The 18,456-nt window shown below is 46.9% G+C and overlaps 1 protein-coding gene across 3 annotated transcripts in view; it reads right to left on the reverse strand.

Moving 5' to 3' along the window:
* LOC140386510 (sialic acid-binding Ig-like lectin 14) overlaps positions 1-18,456 on the reverse strand; it is a 62,821-nt gene that overhangs the window by 27,125 nt on the left and 17,240 nt on the right. The gene's annotated exons all lie outside the window — the stretch shown is intronic.

Consider the following 18,456-nt stretch of genomic DNA (forward strand, 5'->3'; position numbering starts at 1 on the left):
GCACAGATACAGAAGGTGGTGGCACAGAGAGAGCGTTATACCGCTCAGTTCCACACAGAGGTAGTCCACTCCCTGTGCTCCATGACCGCGAGCATGCAGAACCTGGTGGAGACGACAGCCGGCCTCCAGGAGTGGCAGCGGCAGTTGGCAGGGAAGCCTCAGGCGTTAGCGCCGCTCACACCCCTGTCCCTTGGAGTAGCCCGGGCACCATCGGACATGGCAGAGGAGGAGGTGCGCTGGCCCGTGCAGATGACTCTTGCAGGGGAGATGTCAGAACACCGCAGCACCTTTGACCCCCCCCCGCCCTCTTATCCCTGGCACATCACTTGGGCAGTGGGCAGAATAGGGTGGCACCACGCCACCTTGGACACCCGAGCAGAAGCCAGGCCAATCTAGGCCTGGTCGCCCCCAGAAGACAGCCACCTGAGGGGATTCAGGTCGCAGGACGCGAATCACAGCATGTTGGCTCCACTCCTGCTGAACCATCTGGGGATTTTCCTCGGTGTAGCGTTACATCCCGTAAGGCCAGAAAATTAGACACCAGTTAAGTTGGCACAGGTTCAGAGTGCTGTTTTGCAGTAGGGGCTAGAGCATGAATCTGTATATATATTTTCACATTAAACCCCTGTGCACAACGCTACTACCTGCTCTGGTGCTCTGTCAGAAGGGTGTGAAGGGTAGGCTGGCCGCATGGAGGTGCTGGGGAAGAGGGGGGTGGATGGGCTGATGCTGGCAGTGGGCTTGGCCCAGGGACTGTGGTTCAGCCAGTGCTCACTGCTCCGGTTTGCCACCACCTCTCCGCCACCACCCCCACCTCCACCTTCAGCCACCCCATGGATTCGATGGGACCGTGTGATGGAATGGCCAGCTCGCATGCGGGGATCACCCAGGTGGACGGTGGAAAATGCTACCGTGGGCAGGAGTCAGACGTTGCCAAACGAAGCGGAGCACCAGAGCTCATCGCAGAGCAGGTCTTTATCACCCTCCATATCATGGACCAGACCAGCTGTTATTGCCAACCCAGGGCCCACACCCTATTGTGCAGCAGGTATGTATCACAAGGGGGTTGCAGGCGGAGGGCTGACCGGGGATGCGGGGGGGGAGGGTTTGTGTGGGTGGGATGTGGCATCCATGCCTCTGGCCAGTCCCCCTTCCCCCAGTCAATGAACCTGAAGGCGAATAGTGCATCCCGTGAGCTTGGCCCTGATGTTCACATTGTGCGGCCTTCCATGCCTGCCCGGGCCCACGTCCTGCCCATCCTCGCCTTCCCCTGCATCCTCCTCATCTGACAAGGACTGACGTTCACCCTTATCCTCCAGCATGTCGCCCCTCTGCTGCACAATGTTGTGGAGGACACAGCAGGTCACCACGATGAGGGAGATGATGGACATCAATTCAGTCGAGACGCTGAGAAGCAGTGAACCGATGCTTTAATAGACTAAAAGTGTGCCGACCTGTAGCTCCTCCCGCACTGCAAGACTGCCCCAGATCGACGGGCTTTATACCTCCTCAGAGAGGCGGAGCCACAGGCGGAGCCAACAGCAGCACCAATAACAACATTCCAACAGTACAACAGCAACAACCAATAACAGAACAGCAATAACAGTAAGTATATACAACAGTGGAGATAATGATAGTACTAGAACAGTAGAACAATAGTGAATATATATACTACAGCCTTACGTAGCCATACCTGGCTCACCACAGGAGACGCCCACCGCTATACTGGAGGGCCCATCCAGGCCCATTCAGGCACCCGAATTGCAACTTCTGGAGGCTGAAGCACCGCTCGATCATGTCCCTGATTGCTGTAACTGCATCGTTGTGACGGGTCTCTGCATGGGTCTGTGGCCTCCAAATACGCATCATCAGCCACGACCGCAGTGGCTAACCGCTGTCGCTCGGGGGTGGGGTACCACGAAAAGGCCAGGAACCGTTGAGTATGTCAGGGTGAAGGTGCCGTGCACACTGCCTGGGTATCGGGCGCAGACGTCCATGATGAGTATCTGATGGTCACACACCAGCTGCATGTTCATCGAGTGGAACCCCTTTCGGTTTGTGAAGACTGGGCTGCCATCTGCAGGTGCTCGTAGGGGAACATGCATCCCGTCGATCACCCCCTGGACTCAGAGCAACTCGGCAATGGCAGTGAATCCTGTTGCCAGGGCAGCCTGGTGGACTCAGTCCACATAAAAATGCATGTATTGTGCCAACTGGGCATATAGGGCCTCCATGACGGCACAGATGCACCTGTGCACCGAACTCGGACAGGTCCCCACTCGGCGCCTGGAAGGAGACCGTGGGGTACAGGTTCAGGCCGACCGTCACCTCGACGGCCAACGGGAGTGGGTGTCCTCCCCCATTCCCCCGCGGTGCCAGGTGCACCATGATCCGGCAGAAATGTCGCACTGTCTCCCTGCTCGGCCAGGTCCTCGAATGACAGGCGCTGTCGGTAGATGCGAGGCCTCCTGCAGCACCTCCTTTGCAGCTCCTCCTCCTCGGCCCGTTGGGCAGCTGGTTCTCCATCCTCAGTGGTTGTCTCTTGTTCCACTGGGACAGGCTCCGCTGCTGTAACTTCCCCCTCCTCCAGCAGCTCCAGCTGGTACAGCCTCAGTGAATCCCCCAGAGCTGCAATGACTAGTAGGAAGGCCACCATTGCTGGTTTTATTCGGATAGCCATTGTCTGCAGGAGGTGAAAGGCTGACACGTTGGCATGGTACGTACTCCCATGCCCATCCAGGTCCACCAGGCCTCACGGTGGCCCCGGTTGGCACTGCGGACCCTGCTCCGCACTCCTCGTCCTGTCGGTGCCCGGCACCGTTGGGGCCCCTGGCCATGGCGCCCGTCCATACTGCCGAGGTACCATTGGATAGTGGTCCCCATGCTAGCAGTATGCTCAATGCCCCTGTCCGGCACCCCCTGTAGGGGCTGATGTGGGCGTTGCCCTTTGGCCTTGGCGGCGGGTGGCGACCGGTCGGGGGCTGGCATGGTGGAGGGTGGGATGGAGGGTGGGGGCTGGGGTCTGCGGTGCAGGGGTGGTGGGTTGGAAACTCCCATTTGACTAGAGCGAGGGTAGGTCCGATCAAGGACAGTAGCGGGATATTGTGTATTAAGTCTGAAGAGAGAGGAGAGGTCTTGAACGAGTACTTTTCTTCTGTATTTACAAATGAGAGGGGCCATATTGTTGGAGAGGACAGTGTGAAACAGATTGGTAAGCTCAAGGAAATACTTGTTGGGAAGGAAGATGTGTTGGGCATTTTGAAAAACTTGAGGATAGACAAGTCCCCCGGGCCTGACGGGATATATCCAAGGATTGAATGGGAAGCAAGAGATGAAATTGCAGAGCCGTTGGCAATGATCTTTTCGTCCTCACTGTCAACAGGGGTGGTACCATGGGATTGGAGAGTGGCGAATGTCGTGCCCCTGTTCAAAAAAGGGAATATGGATAACCCTGGGAATTACAGGTCAGTTCGTCTTACTTTGGTGGTAGGCAAAGTAATGGAAAGGGTACTGAGGGATAGGATTTCTGAGCATCTGGAAAGACACTGCTTGATTAGGGATAGTCAGCATGGATTTGTGAGGGGTAGGTCTTGCTTCACAAGTCTTATTGAATTTTTTGAGGAGGTGACCAAGCATGTGGATGAAGGTAAAGCAGTGGATGTAGTGTACATGGATTTTAGTAAGGCATTTGATCAGGTTTCCCATGGCAGGCTTATGCAGAAAGTAAGGAGGCATGGGATAGTGGGAAATTTGGCCAGTTGGATAACGAACTGGCTAACCGATAGAAGTCAGAGAGTGGTGGTGGATGGCAAATATTCAGTCTGGATCCTAGTTACCAGTGGCGTACTGCAGGGATCAGTTCTGGGTCCTCTGCTGTTTGTGATTTTCATTAATGACTTGGATGAGGGAGTTGAAGGGTGGGCCAGTAAATTTGCAGATGATACGAAGATTGGTGGAGTTGTGGATAGTGAGGAGGGCTGTTGTCGGCTGCAAAGAGACATAGATAGAATGCAGAGCTGGGCTGAGAAGTGGCAGATGGAGTTTAACCCTGAAAAGTGTGAGGTTGTCCATTTTGGAAGGACAAATATGAATGCGGAATACAGGGTTAACGGTAGAGTTCTTGGCAATGTGGAGGAGCAGAGAGATCTTGGGGTCTATGTTCATACATCTTTGAAAGTTGCCACTCAAGTGGATAGAGCTGTGAAGAAGGCCTATGGTGTGCTAGCGTTCATTAACAGAGGGATTGAATTTAAGAGCCGTGAGGTGATGAGGATACAGCTGTACAAAACCTTGGTAAGGCCACATTTGGAGTACTGTGTACAGTTCTGGTCGCCTCATTTTAGGAAGGGTGTGGAAGCTTTGGAAAAGGTGCAAAGGAGATTTACCAGGATGTTGCCTGGAATGGAGAGTAGGTCTTACGAGGAAAGGTTGAGGGTGCTAGGCCTTTTCTCATTAGAACGGAGAAGGATGAGGGGCGATTTGATCGAGGTTTATAAGGTGATCAGGGGAATAGATAGAGTAGACAGTCAGAGACTTTATCCCCGGGTGGAACAAACCATTACAAGGGGACATAAATTTAAGGTGAATGGTGGAAGATATAGGGGGGATGTCAGAGGTAGGTTCTTTACCCAGAGAGTAGTGGGGGCATGGAATGCACTGCCTGTGGAAGTAGTTGAGTAGGAAACATTAGGGACCTTCAAGCAGCTATTGGATAGGTACATGGATTACGGTAGAATGATATAGTGTAAATTAATTTGTTCTTAAGGGCAGCACAGTAGCATTGTGGATAGCACAGTTGCTTCACAGCTGCAGGGTCCCAGGTTCGAATCCAGCTTGGGTCACTGTCTGTGCGGAGTCTGCACATCCTCCCCGTGTGTGCGTGGGTTTCCTCCGGGTGCTCCGATTTCCTCCCACAGTCCAAAGATGTGCAGGTTAGGTGGATTGGCCATGCTAAATTGCCCTTAGTGTTTGGTGGGGTTACTGGGTTATGGGGATTGGGTGGAGGTGTTGACCTTGGGTAGGGTGCTCTTTCCAAGAGCCGGTGCAGACTCGATGGGCCGAATAGCCTCCTTCTGCACTGTAAACTCTATGATAATCTATGATTAATCTAGGACAAAGGTTCGGCACAACATCGTGGGCCGAAGGGCCTGTTCTGTGCTGTATTTTTCTATGTTCTATGTTCTATATGGCTGGTGACATTCTGCAGAACCAGGGGCTGAGGTGTGTGGTCAGAGGGGTTTGCAGCAAGATGGCTGCCTTTGAAGACCAAAGCTATGGCGGTTCGTGCCTGGACACTCCAATCCCATGGGGGGCCAACCCAGCCCCATGGCCCATTCTGCTGTCACCCACCCTGAGGCACTGGCAGGCCCCCTGGCCAGCGTCAGGGCTGGCAGCCCACGGTCATGCGTCACCGTGTCCGAGCTCCTCTCTCTCTCCGTGATCAGCCAAAGCGCCTGTTTCCTGATTTTTAAAAGCAGAAGTGAACCCTGCCACCAGGAATTCTCCCAAGTGGAGGAGGAGAATCGCGGAGGCCCCGGAGAATGCCGGATCAGGCCTGCAATTGATATGAAAATGGTAATCACCGTACATGTGGAGGGGAACACATTGACACCGCTGTCGAGGCACCAAGAATTGCAATTTGGCATGAATTAGGCATCCGCCTTGATATTGCCGTCAAAGCCGATACTCTGGCCAGTCGCGTTTCCCGATTCCGGCATGGCCATCGGAGAATCCCGCCAACAATCTTTTGAGCTGGGGTTCCATTCTGGAATCTTCCTATTCAGTAGTAACACCAACTGAGATCGTAACACCCACAAGAGGAAACATTCTCTCTGTGTCCACTCGATCAAAACCTTTGAGAATTTTGAAGGCCTCTGATAGGTCACGTTCCCCTCAGCTTTCTTTTCACAAGAATAAAGACCCAGCCGGCCAATCCTTTCCTGATAAAGGACACACAGGACAGAGGAAAACAGCAACAGTCGGATTCTTTCCATCCCCTCCCCCGTGCTCCACCCGTCAATTCAATCCTGCTGATATTGACAGTGTCGATGTGGAGAGGGTGTTTCCTCTTGTGGGAGAATCTGGAACTGGGGGTGGGGGAGGGTCACTGTTTAATGGCAAGGTGGTCGCCCATTCAAAACGGAGATGAGGAGAAATAGTTTCTCCCAGAGGGTCGTGAAGAAAAGGTGGTGGAAACGGAGGCCAAATTTTCTGGCTGCTCTTGCCGGGATGATCTGGTCCTGTTGATGGCGTACATGGAATGGGAATCCTCATTGTGGCTCCCACCACCGTCCAATGGTGGGCTGCCTCCACTGGCCATGAACCTACGGTGAGTGGCACGGAAAATTCTGTCCATAGTCTGTGAACATTTTTAAGGCCAAGGTGGAAAGGATCTTGGGAAGCAGGCGTAGGCGATTGGTTATCGAGGGGTGGTGGGCAGGATGCAGACTTTCCACCGGGGAGGTGGAAGCATAGTGGTATTGTCATTGGACTAGCAATCCAGACACCCAGATTACTGCTCTGGGATCCCAGGTTCAAATCTCGCCACTGCAGATGATGAAGTTTGAATTCAATAAAAATCTGGTATTAAAAGTCCAGTGATCACCATGAAACCATTGTTGATTGTTGTTAAAAAAAATCTGGTTCACTAATGTCCTTTAGGGAAGGAAATCTGCCAATCTTACAGGGTCTGGCCTCTATGTGACTCCAGACCTACAGCAACGTGGTTGACTCTTAACTGCCCCTCAAGGGCAATTAGGGTTGGGCAATACATGCTGGTACAACCGACGACGCCACGTTCCATGAACGAATGAAAAAAAAAGTACCTTGAGATCAGTCATAATGGCTCTGTGTTTACATTTTCGTATGATCTACATCTAAACTCCATCTACCCGTCTTGGTTCCGTAATCGTTAATCAGCGCAACCAATTCCAAGGCAAATTATGGGCGGCAAGTTAGTACGGTAGTACTGTTGTTTCACAAGGTCTCGAGTCCGATTCCCGGCTTGGGTCACTGTCTTTGCTCCGGTTTCCTTCCACAAGTCCCGAAAGACGTGCTTGTTAGTTGAATTGGACATTCTGAATTCTCCCTCAGTGTACCCAAACAGGCGCTGGAATGTGGCAACTAGGGGACTTTCACAGTAACTTAATTGCAGTATTAATGTAAGCCTACTTGTGATACTGATAAGGATTGTTGATTTTCCGGTGTGGTATTTTAGTTTAAGTGGGGAGAGTGTTGTGAACAATGGCTCTTTCAGAGGCTCAGAAGTTTTTGGGGGTGGAGAATGTTACACGTAGTACCTTACGGACAGAAACAAAAAGCAGACTGTTAGATTTGGCAAGAACATTGCAGTTAGCATTACCTCACAAAATGCGAAAAGATGAGGTAATTGTGGCAGTGGTTAAGCATTTAAAGTTGCCTGAGATAGAGTTTGACTCATTGGAAATGGCAAAAATTCAGTTGCAAATTAAACAAATGGAACATGAGAATGAATTAAAGTGGCTGGAATACGAGAGCGAGAAAGAGGAAAAAGAAAGAGAAAGAGAGAGAGAGGAAAAAGAAAAGGAGAGAGAAGAAAAGAGAAAATAAAGAATAACTCAAGCAGAACAAAAAGAAAAAGAAAGGGAGACACAGATCAGGGAAAAAGATAAAAAGAGGGAGTTTGAACTTCAGAAAATGGCCATGAAACATGACAATCTGTTAAAATTGGCAGATGTAAAAGGAAACGTACAGTTGGATGATAGTGTTGAGGATAGTTAGAAAGAGTCATAGTCGAAGGCTTGGTGGAAATCTATTTAAATATGTCCAAGCATTGCCAAGGTTTGACGAGAAGGAAGTGGAAGCCTTTTTCATTTCATTTGAGAAGGTAGCTAAACAAATGAAATGGCCACAGGACATGTGGGTGTTACTGATTCAAACAAAGCTGGTAGGTAGAGCCAGTGAAGTGTTTGCATCACTACTGGAGGAGGTATCTGGAACGTATGAGGAGGTGAAGAAATCCATCTTAAGTGCATATGAACTAGTGCCTGAAGCTTACAGACAAAGGTTTAGAAATTTCAGGAAAGAATTTGGTCAAACATACATGGAGTTTGAAAGGCTCAAACAGAGTAATTTTGATAGGTGGATAAGGGCTTTGAAAATAGACCAAACGTATGAAGCTCTCAGAGAAATTATACTTTTGGAGGAGTTAAAAAATTCAATTCCTGATGTAGTGAGAACTCATGTGGCAGAATAGAGGGTTAAAATTGCGAGATGAGTAGCGGAAATGGCAGATGATTATGAATTAGTTCATACATCAAAGATTGGTTTCCGACATCAGTTTCAGCCGGTGAGGGATAGAAACTGGGGACATGAGAAATACTCAAGTGTTCAAGGTAAAGGTGACCTGATTGGAGACAATAAAGAGAGTGTACCTCAGATTAAAAAAGAAATCCAGGAGGGTGAAAAAGAAATGAAAAGTTTCAAATGTTTTCACTGTAATAAACTAGTGCATGTAAAGTCACAGTGTTGGTGGTTGAAGAAAAGCATTGGGAAGGCTGATGTGGTAAAACAGGATAAGACAGTGGGGTTTGTTAGAGTGGTAAAGGAAAGCCCAAGTGAAGCGAAGGAGGTGCAAACGATTGTACAGCCTGTTCAAGAAGTAATTGTTCAGAAGGTGTCAGATGTCTTTAAAGAATTTACTTGTGTGGGTAAAGTTTACTCATGTGTATCAGGAGGAGTAGGTAAAGAAGTCACAATTTTAAGAGATACAGAGGCTAGTCAATCTTTAATGGTAAGAGATGAGGAATTATGTAGTTTGGGAAGAATGTTGCCAGAAAAGGTGGTGATATGTGGAATTCAGGGTGAGAGGAGTAGCGTTCCACTATATAAGGTAAGGTTGGAAAGTCCAGTGAAGAGTGGTGAAGTGGTAGTAGGAGTAATAGAGAAACTATCTTGTCCAGGAATACAATTATCTTGGGTAATGATATAGCTGGATCGCAGGTGGGAGTGATGCCTACTGTGGTTGATAAGCCAGTGGAAAATCAGACAATTGAAGGGTTGAAGGACGAACATCCTGAGATTTTTCCGGATTGTGTAGTAACAAGGTCGCAAAGTCACAGGTTAAGACAAGAGGAGAAATCAAAGAGTGAAGATGAAGTTGAAGTGCAATTATCAGAAACGATTTTTGATCAGATGGTTGAAAAAGAGCAAGAACAGGTGGAGGATGAGGCGGATATTTTTAGTTCAGGAAAATTGGCAGAGTTACAACAGAAAGATGTGGAAATAAAACGGATATATCAGAAAGCACATACGGAAGAGGAATCTGAGAGTGTACCAGAGTGTTTTTACTGTAAAAATGATGTCTTGATGAGAAAATGGAGACCTGTACATATGCAGGTGGATGAAAAATGGGCAGAAGTTCATCAAGTAGTATTGCCGGTAGGGTATAGAAAGGAGGTGTTGCGAGTTGCACATGAGCTACCAGTGGGAGGTCATTTGGGAATAAGGAAAACTCAAGCTAAAATCCAGAAACATTTTTATTGGCCTGGACTACATAAAGATTTAGTTAAATTTTGTCAATCATGTCACACATGTCAAGTGATAGGGAAACTTCAAGCAGTGACAAAACCAGCACCCTTAATACCCATTCCAGCATTTGAGGAACCTTTTACAAGGGTCCTAATCGATTGTGTAGGATAGCTTCCTGAAACAAAAACTGGGAATCAATATCTTTTGACTGTAATGGATGTGTCTACTAGGTTTCCAGAGGCCATTCCAGTACGTAATATTACAACTAAAAGGATTGTGGAGGAGTTACTTAAATTCTTTACTAGATATGGACTACCCACAGAAATTCAATCGGATCAAGGAACAAATTTTACTTCAAAGTTATTCAAATAAGTTATGGATAGCTTAGGAATAAAACAATTTAAATCAACTGCGTGCCATCCAGAATCGCAGGGAGCGTTAGAAAGGTGGCATCAGACATTACAGACAATGTTGAGGGCGTATTGTCAAGATTATCCAGAGGATTGGGATAAAGGAACCCCATTCGTATTGTTTGTGATTAGGGATGCACCTAATGAGTCTACCAAATTTAGTCCTTTTGAACTAATTTTTGTTCATGAGGTAAGAGGACCACTTAAATTGATTAAGGAAAGATTGGTGGGTGAGAAATCGGAAATTACACTATTGGATTACGTGCCAAATTTTAGGAAACTATTAAATAGAGCAGGTGAATTGGCTAGACAACATTTGAAAGTTGCACAAAATGTGATGAAACGGATAGCGGACAAGAAATCCAAAGTTCGTAGTTTTGCCAGTGGGGATAAAGTTTTAGTGTTGTTACCAGTGGTAGGAGAGCCTTTAAAAGCTAGGTTTTGTGGACCGTATCAGATTGAAAGGAAATTAAGTGAGGTGAATTATGTGGTATAAACACCAGATAGAAGGAAGACTCACTGACTGTGTCATGTGAATATGCTTAAAAGGTCCTTTGAAAGGGAAGGAGAGAAAAAGGCGGTTTTAATGATTCTAACTCAAAGTGACGAACCAAATCCAGATGACTGTGAATTTGACATACCTCAAATTAAATTGGAAAATGAGGATGTTCTTAAAAATTGGGATGAATTGTTAAGTTACCTTCCAGAGGAAAAACAAACTGACCTGAAAGAATTATTGATATCACATGGGCAAGTCTGTCGAGATAAATTGGGAAGTACTAAAATGGCTACACCCGATGTAGATGTGGGAAATGCTGTTCATATCAAACAACATCCATATAGACTTAATCCTTTAAAATTGGCTCAGGTTAACAGAGAGATTGAGAGTATGCTGAAGAATGGCATAATTGAAGTCGGTTGCAGCCAATGGAGCTCACCCATAGTGATGGTACCTAAACCAGACGGTACCCAATGGTTGTGTGTGGACTATCGAAAGGTGAATACAGTTACAAGAACGGACTCTTATCCGATCCCACGTTTGAAGGATTGCAATGAGAAAGTGGGACAATCTGCTTTTATTTCCATCTTCCAGACATGGAAAGAACATTTAAAACATCGTACGGATTTCTTTGATCGACTTCAGGGGGCGGGTTTGGTGATGAACCTAACCGAAAGTGAATTTGGAGAAGCTCGAATCACTTTCCTTGAGGAGTTTCCGATACCCTCAAGATGAAGGGAGGCAATGCGATCTCTTAACATGAATGAATTTGATCGAAGCTTTGTGCAAAAGATTTGTGGTATGATTACTCCACTGATTGGCTTGCTAAAGAAACCTAAAAAATTTCAATGGACAGTGGACTTTCAACAGGCATTTTACTGCCTGAAAGCTGTGATCACCAATGCTCCTGTATTGGAGAATTGCAAGGGACTCTGTGGTCAGATTGATTCAGAAGAGAAATGCCGAGGAGTAGAGGAATGGATGGATCGTGCAGAGACTTTGTTCAAAGAGACTGTCAATCGAGAAGGATTTCGGTTGGAGGAAGAAGAACAAAGAAAAATTGACTGTATTATTATACCTGTTTGCATGTGTTGTTTTTTCAGAAAAACAAAAAGATATATTTACTGTGTACATTTCTTAGTGGATGGTGCAAAAGTGAAAAATGAAACCATCTTGAAGTTGATGGTTTATATTTTTTTCTTGGGGGGAGGTGTCATGTGAGAGTACCTTTAAGACATGGATGTTTAAGCAATGTACCTTTAAGAAAACAGTGATGTCAGAGAGTGGGTGGGGCTGAGCTCAGGTCAGCCATTTTGCAGTTTAGTTTTGCAGTTTGGAGGAAAACAGCTGGGTGTGTGTCTGTGTTTGCAGTGAGCTGGATCTCTGCCATGAAATACTATCTCTGGATCATTTGGGTGATTTAAACTTATAATAGTGAAGCCTTTAACCTGATGTGATTTTGTTTGAAGATATTAACTCTCTTGGAAGTTTAAAGGAACATTTTGAGGAATTATTTACCGTGGATTCTATGATCTACCACATACCATATTTTCTGAGTTATCTTTGAAGTAAAAACATAAGAACATAAAAACTAGGAGCAGGAGTAGACCATCTGGCCCCTCGAGCCTGCTCCACCATTCAATGAGATCATGGCTGATCTTTTGTGGACTCAGCTCCACTTTCTGGCCCGAACACCATAACCCTTAATCCCTTTATTCTTCAAAAAACTATCTATCTTTATCTTAAAAACATTTAATGAAGGAGCCTCTACTGCTTCACTGGACAAGGAATTCCATAGATTCACAACCCTTTGGGTGAAGAAGTTCCTCCTAAACTCAGTCCTAAATCTACTTCCCCTTATTTTGAGGCTATGCCCCCTAGTTCTGCTTTCACCGGCCAGTGGAAACAACCTGCCCGCATCTATCCTATCTATTCCCTTCATAATCTTATATGTTTCTATAAGATCCCCCCTCATCCTTCTAAATTCCAACGAGTACAGTCCCAGTCTACTCAACCTCTCCTCGTAATCCAACCCCTTCAGCTCTGGAATTAACCTAGTGAATCTCCTCTGCACACCCTCCAGTCCTTTCTCAAGTAAGGAGACCAAAACTGAACACAATACTCCAGGTGTGGCCTCACTAACACCTTATACAATTGCAGCAGAACCTCCCTAGTCTTAAACTCCATCCCTCTGGCAATGAAGGACAAGATTCCATTTGCCTTCTTAATCACGTGTTGCACCTGAAAACCAATTTTTTGTGACTCATGCACCAGCACACCCAGGTCTCTCTGCACAGCAGCATGTTTTAATAGTTTATCATTTAAATAATAATCCCTTTTGCTGTTATTCCTACCAAAATGGATAACCTCACATTTGTCAACATTATATTCCATCTGCCAGACCCTAGCCCATTCACTTAGCCTATCCAAATCCCTCTGCAGACTTCCAGTATCCTCTGCACTTTTTGCTTTACCACTTATCTTAGTGTCGTCTGCAAACTTGGACACATTGCCCTTGGTCCCCAACTCCAAATCATCTATGTAAATTGTGAACAGTTGTGGGCCCAACACTGATCCCTGAGGGACACCACTAGCTACTGATTGCCAACCAGAGAAACACCCATTAATCCCCACTCTTTGCTTTCTATTAATTAACCAATCCTCTATCCATGCTACTACTTTCCCCTTAATGCCATGCATCTTTGTCTTATGCAACAACCTTTTGTGTGGCACCTTGTCAAAGACTTTCTGGAAATCCAGATATACCACATCCATTGGCTCCCCGTTATCTACCGCACTGTTAATGTCCTCAAAAAATTCCACTAAATTAGTTAGGCACTTTATGAACCCATGCTGCGTCTGTCCAATGGGACAATTTCTATCCAGATGCCTCGGTATTTCTTCCTTGATGATAGATTCCAGCATCTTCCTTACTACCGAAGTTAAGCTCACTGGGCTATAATTATCCACTTTCTGCCTACCTCCTTTTTTAAACAGTGGTGTCACGTTTGCTGATTTCCAATCCGCCAAGACCACCCCAGAGTCTAGTGAATTTTGGTAAATAAGGGGTGTTAAGAGATCTTATTTAAGATGTTAAGTTGAGTTCATGGAATAAACAGTGTTTTGTGTTTAAAAACCACGTGTCCATAATTGTAATCCCACACCTAGGGAAAAAGCCGTGTGCTAGGAAAAGCAACAAATACATTCAAGGGAGAGGTTGGTTGAACTCCAAGATACATTTTGTGGTTCTGAAAACGCCTCGCCCATAACATATTGTATTATTATACAGTCTCCTGAAGTGCAGTGGCCAGAACCTGAATGGGCGGGCGTGTAGGATGCTCTTTCAGAGGGTCAGTGCAGACACGATGGGCCGAATGGTTTCACTCTCTACTGTAGGGATTCTATGATTCTAGTTGCTTCAGATGCGATCCAACCAGAACTTTGTCTCACTCAGCACAACTTCCTCCCGTATTGATTCACTCTTTCCTTGCCTGTCTTTTTGAAGTGTCATGTAGAAGAGTGTCACCTCCGATAAAGAGACAATTCCCACTCCTACTGATTCATGTAGGAGGGAGGGGGTACAGTGGTAAGCACTACTGCCTCACAGCACCTGGGGCCCGGGTTCGATTCCAGCCTTCCACATTCTCCCTGTGTCTACGTGGGTTTCCTCCGGGTGCTCCACGTTCTTCCCACGGTCCAAATATTTGCAGGTTAGGTGGGTTGGCCAACCTACAATTGCCCCTTCATGTCCAAAAGATGTGGAGCTGAGGTGGGGTTTCAGGGATAGGGTGGGGTAGTGGGCATAGATAGGGTGACCTTTCGAATGGTCCGTGCAGACTCGATGGGACAAATGGCCTCCTTCTGCTCTGTAGGAATACTATGGTAAATCTATGGTAATGTTTACCTCCACATTTCTGGGATCATCCTTGTCAATCTTCTCTACACCATTTCCAGTGTCTCGATATCCTTTTTATAGATTAGTCTAAACAAAGTTTGATACAGGTTTATAATAATAATAATCTTGATTAGTGTCACAAGTAGGCTTACATTAACATTGCAATGAAGTTACTGTGAAAATCCCCTACACTACGGCGCCTGTTAGGGTACACTGAAGGGGAATTCAGATTGTCCAAATTACCTAACAAGCACGGCTGTCAGGTCTTGTGGGAGGAAACCGGAGCACCCGGAGGAAACCCAGCCAGACATGGGGAGAAAGCCAGGAAATCGAACCCGGGTTCCTGGCACTGTGAAGCAACAGTGCTAACTACTACTGTGCCACCCACAACTTCCCTCTTTTTCAATTCTATCCCTCCAGAAATAAAGTCGAGTATTTGGTTTGTTTTTTTACAGCTTTGCTAAACTGTGATGTACGTTTTAACAATGATGTGATTGTATCCAATTATCCTGATTCCTCTACCCAACCTTATTCTGAGACCCCGGTTAACCTGGACAAGGTGATGTCTGAAAAGAGGAGACCCAGACAGGAGACAAGGAGAGGCAATAGCAAAAAGGATCCAAAAGATGAGTCTCAGACAGGGAGAGGAAGAGGGGACAGGATACGATCCCAAGAGAGGAGTCCAAAATAGGGGTCCGAGGCAGGGTAAAGGTGGGGTGCCAGTCAAGGAGAAAGACAAGAAGACGAGCAGAGAAAAGAGCTCCAAGAGAAGCCCTGAAGCTTGAAGAAGGCAGCAGAACGGTGTTAATTCCGTGCTGTGGGCTGTTGAGACCTAGGTCCGCCTTTGGAGTGGTCATATTGAGCTGAAGTTAGGCTTGTGAGCTGGTGCTTGGGTTCATATTGGAATTCAGGAGGCCAGAGTCTTGGTTAATGAAAATGAAACCCTGTGATGCAGGCTTTCATTGAGACTGTCTGAGTGGTCGTGAATTTTAGAGAGAATTTCATGGTGAAATCGTCGGAGGTGAAGACTGGAATCCCTCATGAGTGAGACAGACCTTAGAACATAGAACATACAGTGCAGAAGGAGGCCATTCGGCCCATCGAGTCTGCACCGACCCACTTAAGCCCTCACTTCCACCCTATCCCCGTAACCCCCGTAACGTAAGGATATTATTAAACTAGAAAGAGTGCAGAAAAGATTTACTAGGATGTTGCCGGGACTTGATGGTTTGAGTTATAAGGAGAGGCTGGATAGACTGGGACTTTTTTCCCTGGAGCGTAGGAGGCTTAGGGGTGATCTTATAGAGGTCTATAAAATAATGAGGGGCATAGATAAGGTAGATAGTCAACATCTTTTCCCAAAGGTAGGGGAGTCTAAAACTAGAGGGCATAGGTTTAAGGTGAGAGGGGAGAGATTCAGAAGGGCCCAGAGGGGCAATTTCTTCACTCAGAGGGTAGTGAGTGTCTGGAATGGGCTGCCAGAGGTAGTAGTAGAAGCGGGTACAATTGTGTCTTTCAAAAAGCATTTAGATGGTTACATGGGTAAGATGGGTATAGAGGGTTATGGGCCAAGTGCGGGCAACTGGGACTAGCTTAATGGTAAAAACTGGGCGGCATGGACTGGTTGGGCCGAAGGGCCTGTTTCCATGCTGTAAACTTCTATGATTCTATGATTCTAACCCAACAACCCCTCCTAACCTTTTGGACACTAAGGGCAATTTAGCATGTCCAATCCACCTAACCTGCACGTCTTTGGACTGTGGGAGGAAACCGGAGCACCCGGAGGAAACCCGCGCAGACACGGGGAGAACATGCAGACTCCTCACAGACTATGACCCAGTGGGGAATTGAACCTGGGACCCTGGCGCTGTGAAGCCACAGTGGTAGTCACTTGTGCTACCGTGCTGCCATTAATAAATACCTTCAATGAGATAGGTTTACTGAAGATATTTATTAATGTCTGGGTGGATTGTCATGAGGTCCATGAGATCTGTCTTGGTCCCATTTACTGTATAATTTGAACTGTGGGTATGAGACTACAATTTGCCAATTAATTCGCATGAACTCATGAACTTATATGTTAGAGTATAAGGTAGGTATTGTAAATTGTTTTATCCTTCCGACCTTGAACGTTTATTTTTGTTTGTACAATCCCTGTGGAAAATTGGGGCTGTGGGCGCGATTCTCCAAGCGGCGCGCCAAGCCGGAGAATCGCCGCAACCACACCACGACACCCCGACGCCGGCATGCAATTCTCTGAGGTGCGGAGAATCGGTGCCATTTGCGGCATCATGTTTGACTCGGCGCGGGCCGCGGGCCGCTGGATTCATCGGCCCGGATGGGCCAAGCGGCCGCGCAGATAAGGCAGAGTCCCACCGGCGCCGTTCACCCCTGGTCGCTGCCGGCGGGAACACTGCGCGAAGGGTCGGGGGCCGGCCTGTGGGTCAGGGTAAAGCGCTCCATCACCAGGAGGGGGGGTGCCCCGATGGGGTCTGCCCTGCGATCTCTCCCCCCCCCCCGGGCCTACTTTGTTGCGCGACCGGCCCTTGAACCCCGACTCCATGTTGAGTCGGGGCCGGCGTGAACTGCTCAGCGCCGTGCTGGCCCCCGTGGGGGACAGAATCGGTCGTCCCCGTGCCCATTTCGCGCCATCATGAAACGCGACGGCGTTCACGACGGCGCAAACACTTAGTCTCGATTTTGGAGAATCACCCCCTTTATTCTCTTAGCAATTGTTGTGAATCTGAAATTTGGTCAACTTTAAACAAAACTGAACTAACTGAAACTTGCCAAACCTTTGGGGATCTGGTCTAGGATTATAACAATCTAGACTTGAACCTTCCAAGTCATGCGTTTTTTAAAAATGTATCCTCTCAGGAGAGCTGATGTATGTTTGAAAGTGATGAATTTAGACGGCTACAGAGAGAGGGCTGGGGAATAGGACAAGCTACGTAGCTCTTTCATAAGATGGTTCAGCCAAGATGGGCTGACTGGCCTCCTTCTGTGCTTTTAAATTCTATGATTCTATGTGGGCAGTGTCTGAGGAATCTCTTTAGATCCTCATTGTCTAAGGAATCTCTTTGCAGTCTCATTGTTTCAGTATTCTCTTTGATCCTCATTGTCCAAGGAACCTCATTCGATCCTCATGATCTAAGGAATCTCTTGGACCATCATTGCCTAAGGAATCTTTTTGGATCCTCAGTGTCCAAAAAATCTCTATGGATCCTCACTGTCGAAGAAATCTCTATGGATCCTCATTGTCCGATTAACCTTTTTGGATCCTCATTGTCTAACAGATTTCTTTGGATCCTCACGGTCTAAGGAATCTCTTTAGATTTTCATTGTCTAAGGGATTATTTCTGAGCAAAACCCCACATTGTTGTATTGTTGATTCCGATACAGCATTGTAGACTGACTTGTCCCCAAGCTCCGCACTGACCCCATTCCAGCAGACACTGTGAAACACACTAGCAAACTGCCTTTAGCCTGTGCTCTGCGAGTGTCGGAGGTGTCTGCTTGTTGGATTTATAACCTTCACAGGTGGTCTCACTGTGTTTTGTTTGGGCCCCACACAAAATGCTGACACCAGAAACCTCTTGTTCCCCGTTCTTCTCAAATATCCATGATTTCAGGAGGAAACTGAAGTATTGCTGAGCAAGGAACACTAATCATCAGATTGTAGAATTAACCAGCACAGACATAGGCCATTCGCCCCATCATGTCTGTGCTAGCTCTTTGAAAGATCGATCGAATTAGTCCCCACGCTCCCCTTGCTCCTTATCCCCATAATCCTGCTATTTTTATCCTTCAGTTATTGAACCAATTGGCCTATTTTAAAAATTTCAAGTACCCAATTCATTTTGTTCCAATTAAGGGGCAATTTAGCGTGACCGATCCTCCGACTCGGCACATCTTTGTGTTGTGGGGTGAGGCCCACGCAGTCATGGGGAGACATGCGCCGAGCTGCCCTCGTCCAATTGGCCTTTTGAAAGTTTCTGTTGAATCTGCTTCCAGCATCTTTCGGGCAGTGACTCAATGGTCTCCTTCTGAGCTGCAAAGTTCAGAGATTCTGTGAAATTAAAACTTTGCAGCAGATCAGAGATAATCATCAGAACTGGAAATATTTCACACCTTTACACGCTGAC

The sequence above is a fragment of the Scyliorhinus torazame genome, chromosome 12, assembly GCF_047496885.1.
Source record: "Scyliorhinus torazame isolate Kashiwa2021f chromosome 12, sScyTor2.1, whole genome shotgun sequence".
Lineage (NCBI taxonomy): Eukaryota > Metazoa > Chordata > Chondrichthyes > Carcharhiniformes > Scyliorhinidae > Scyliorhinus > Scyliorhinus torazame.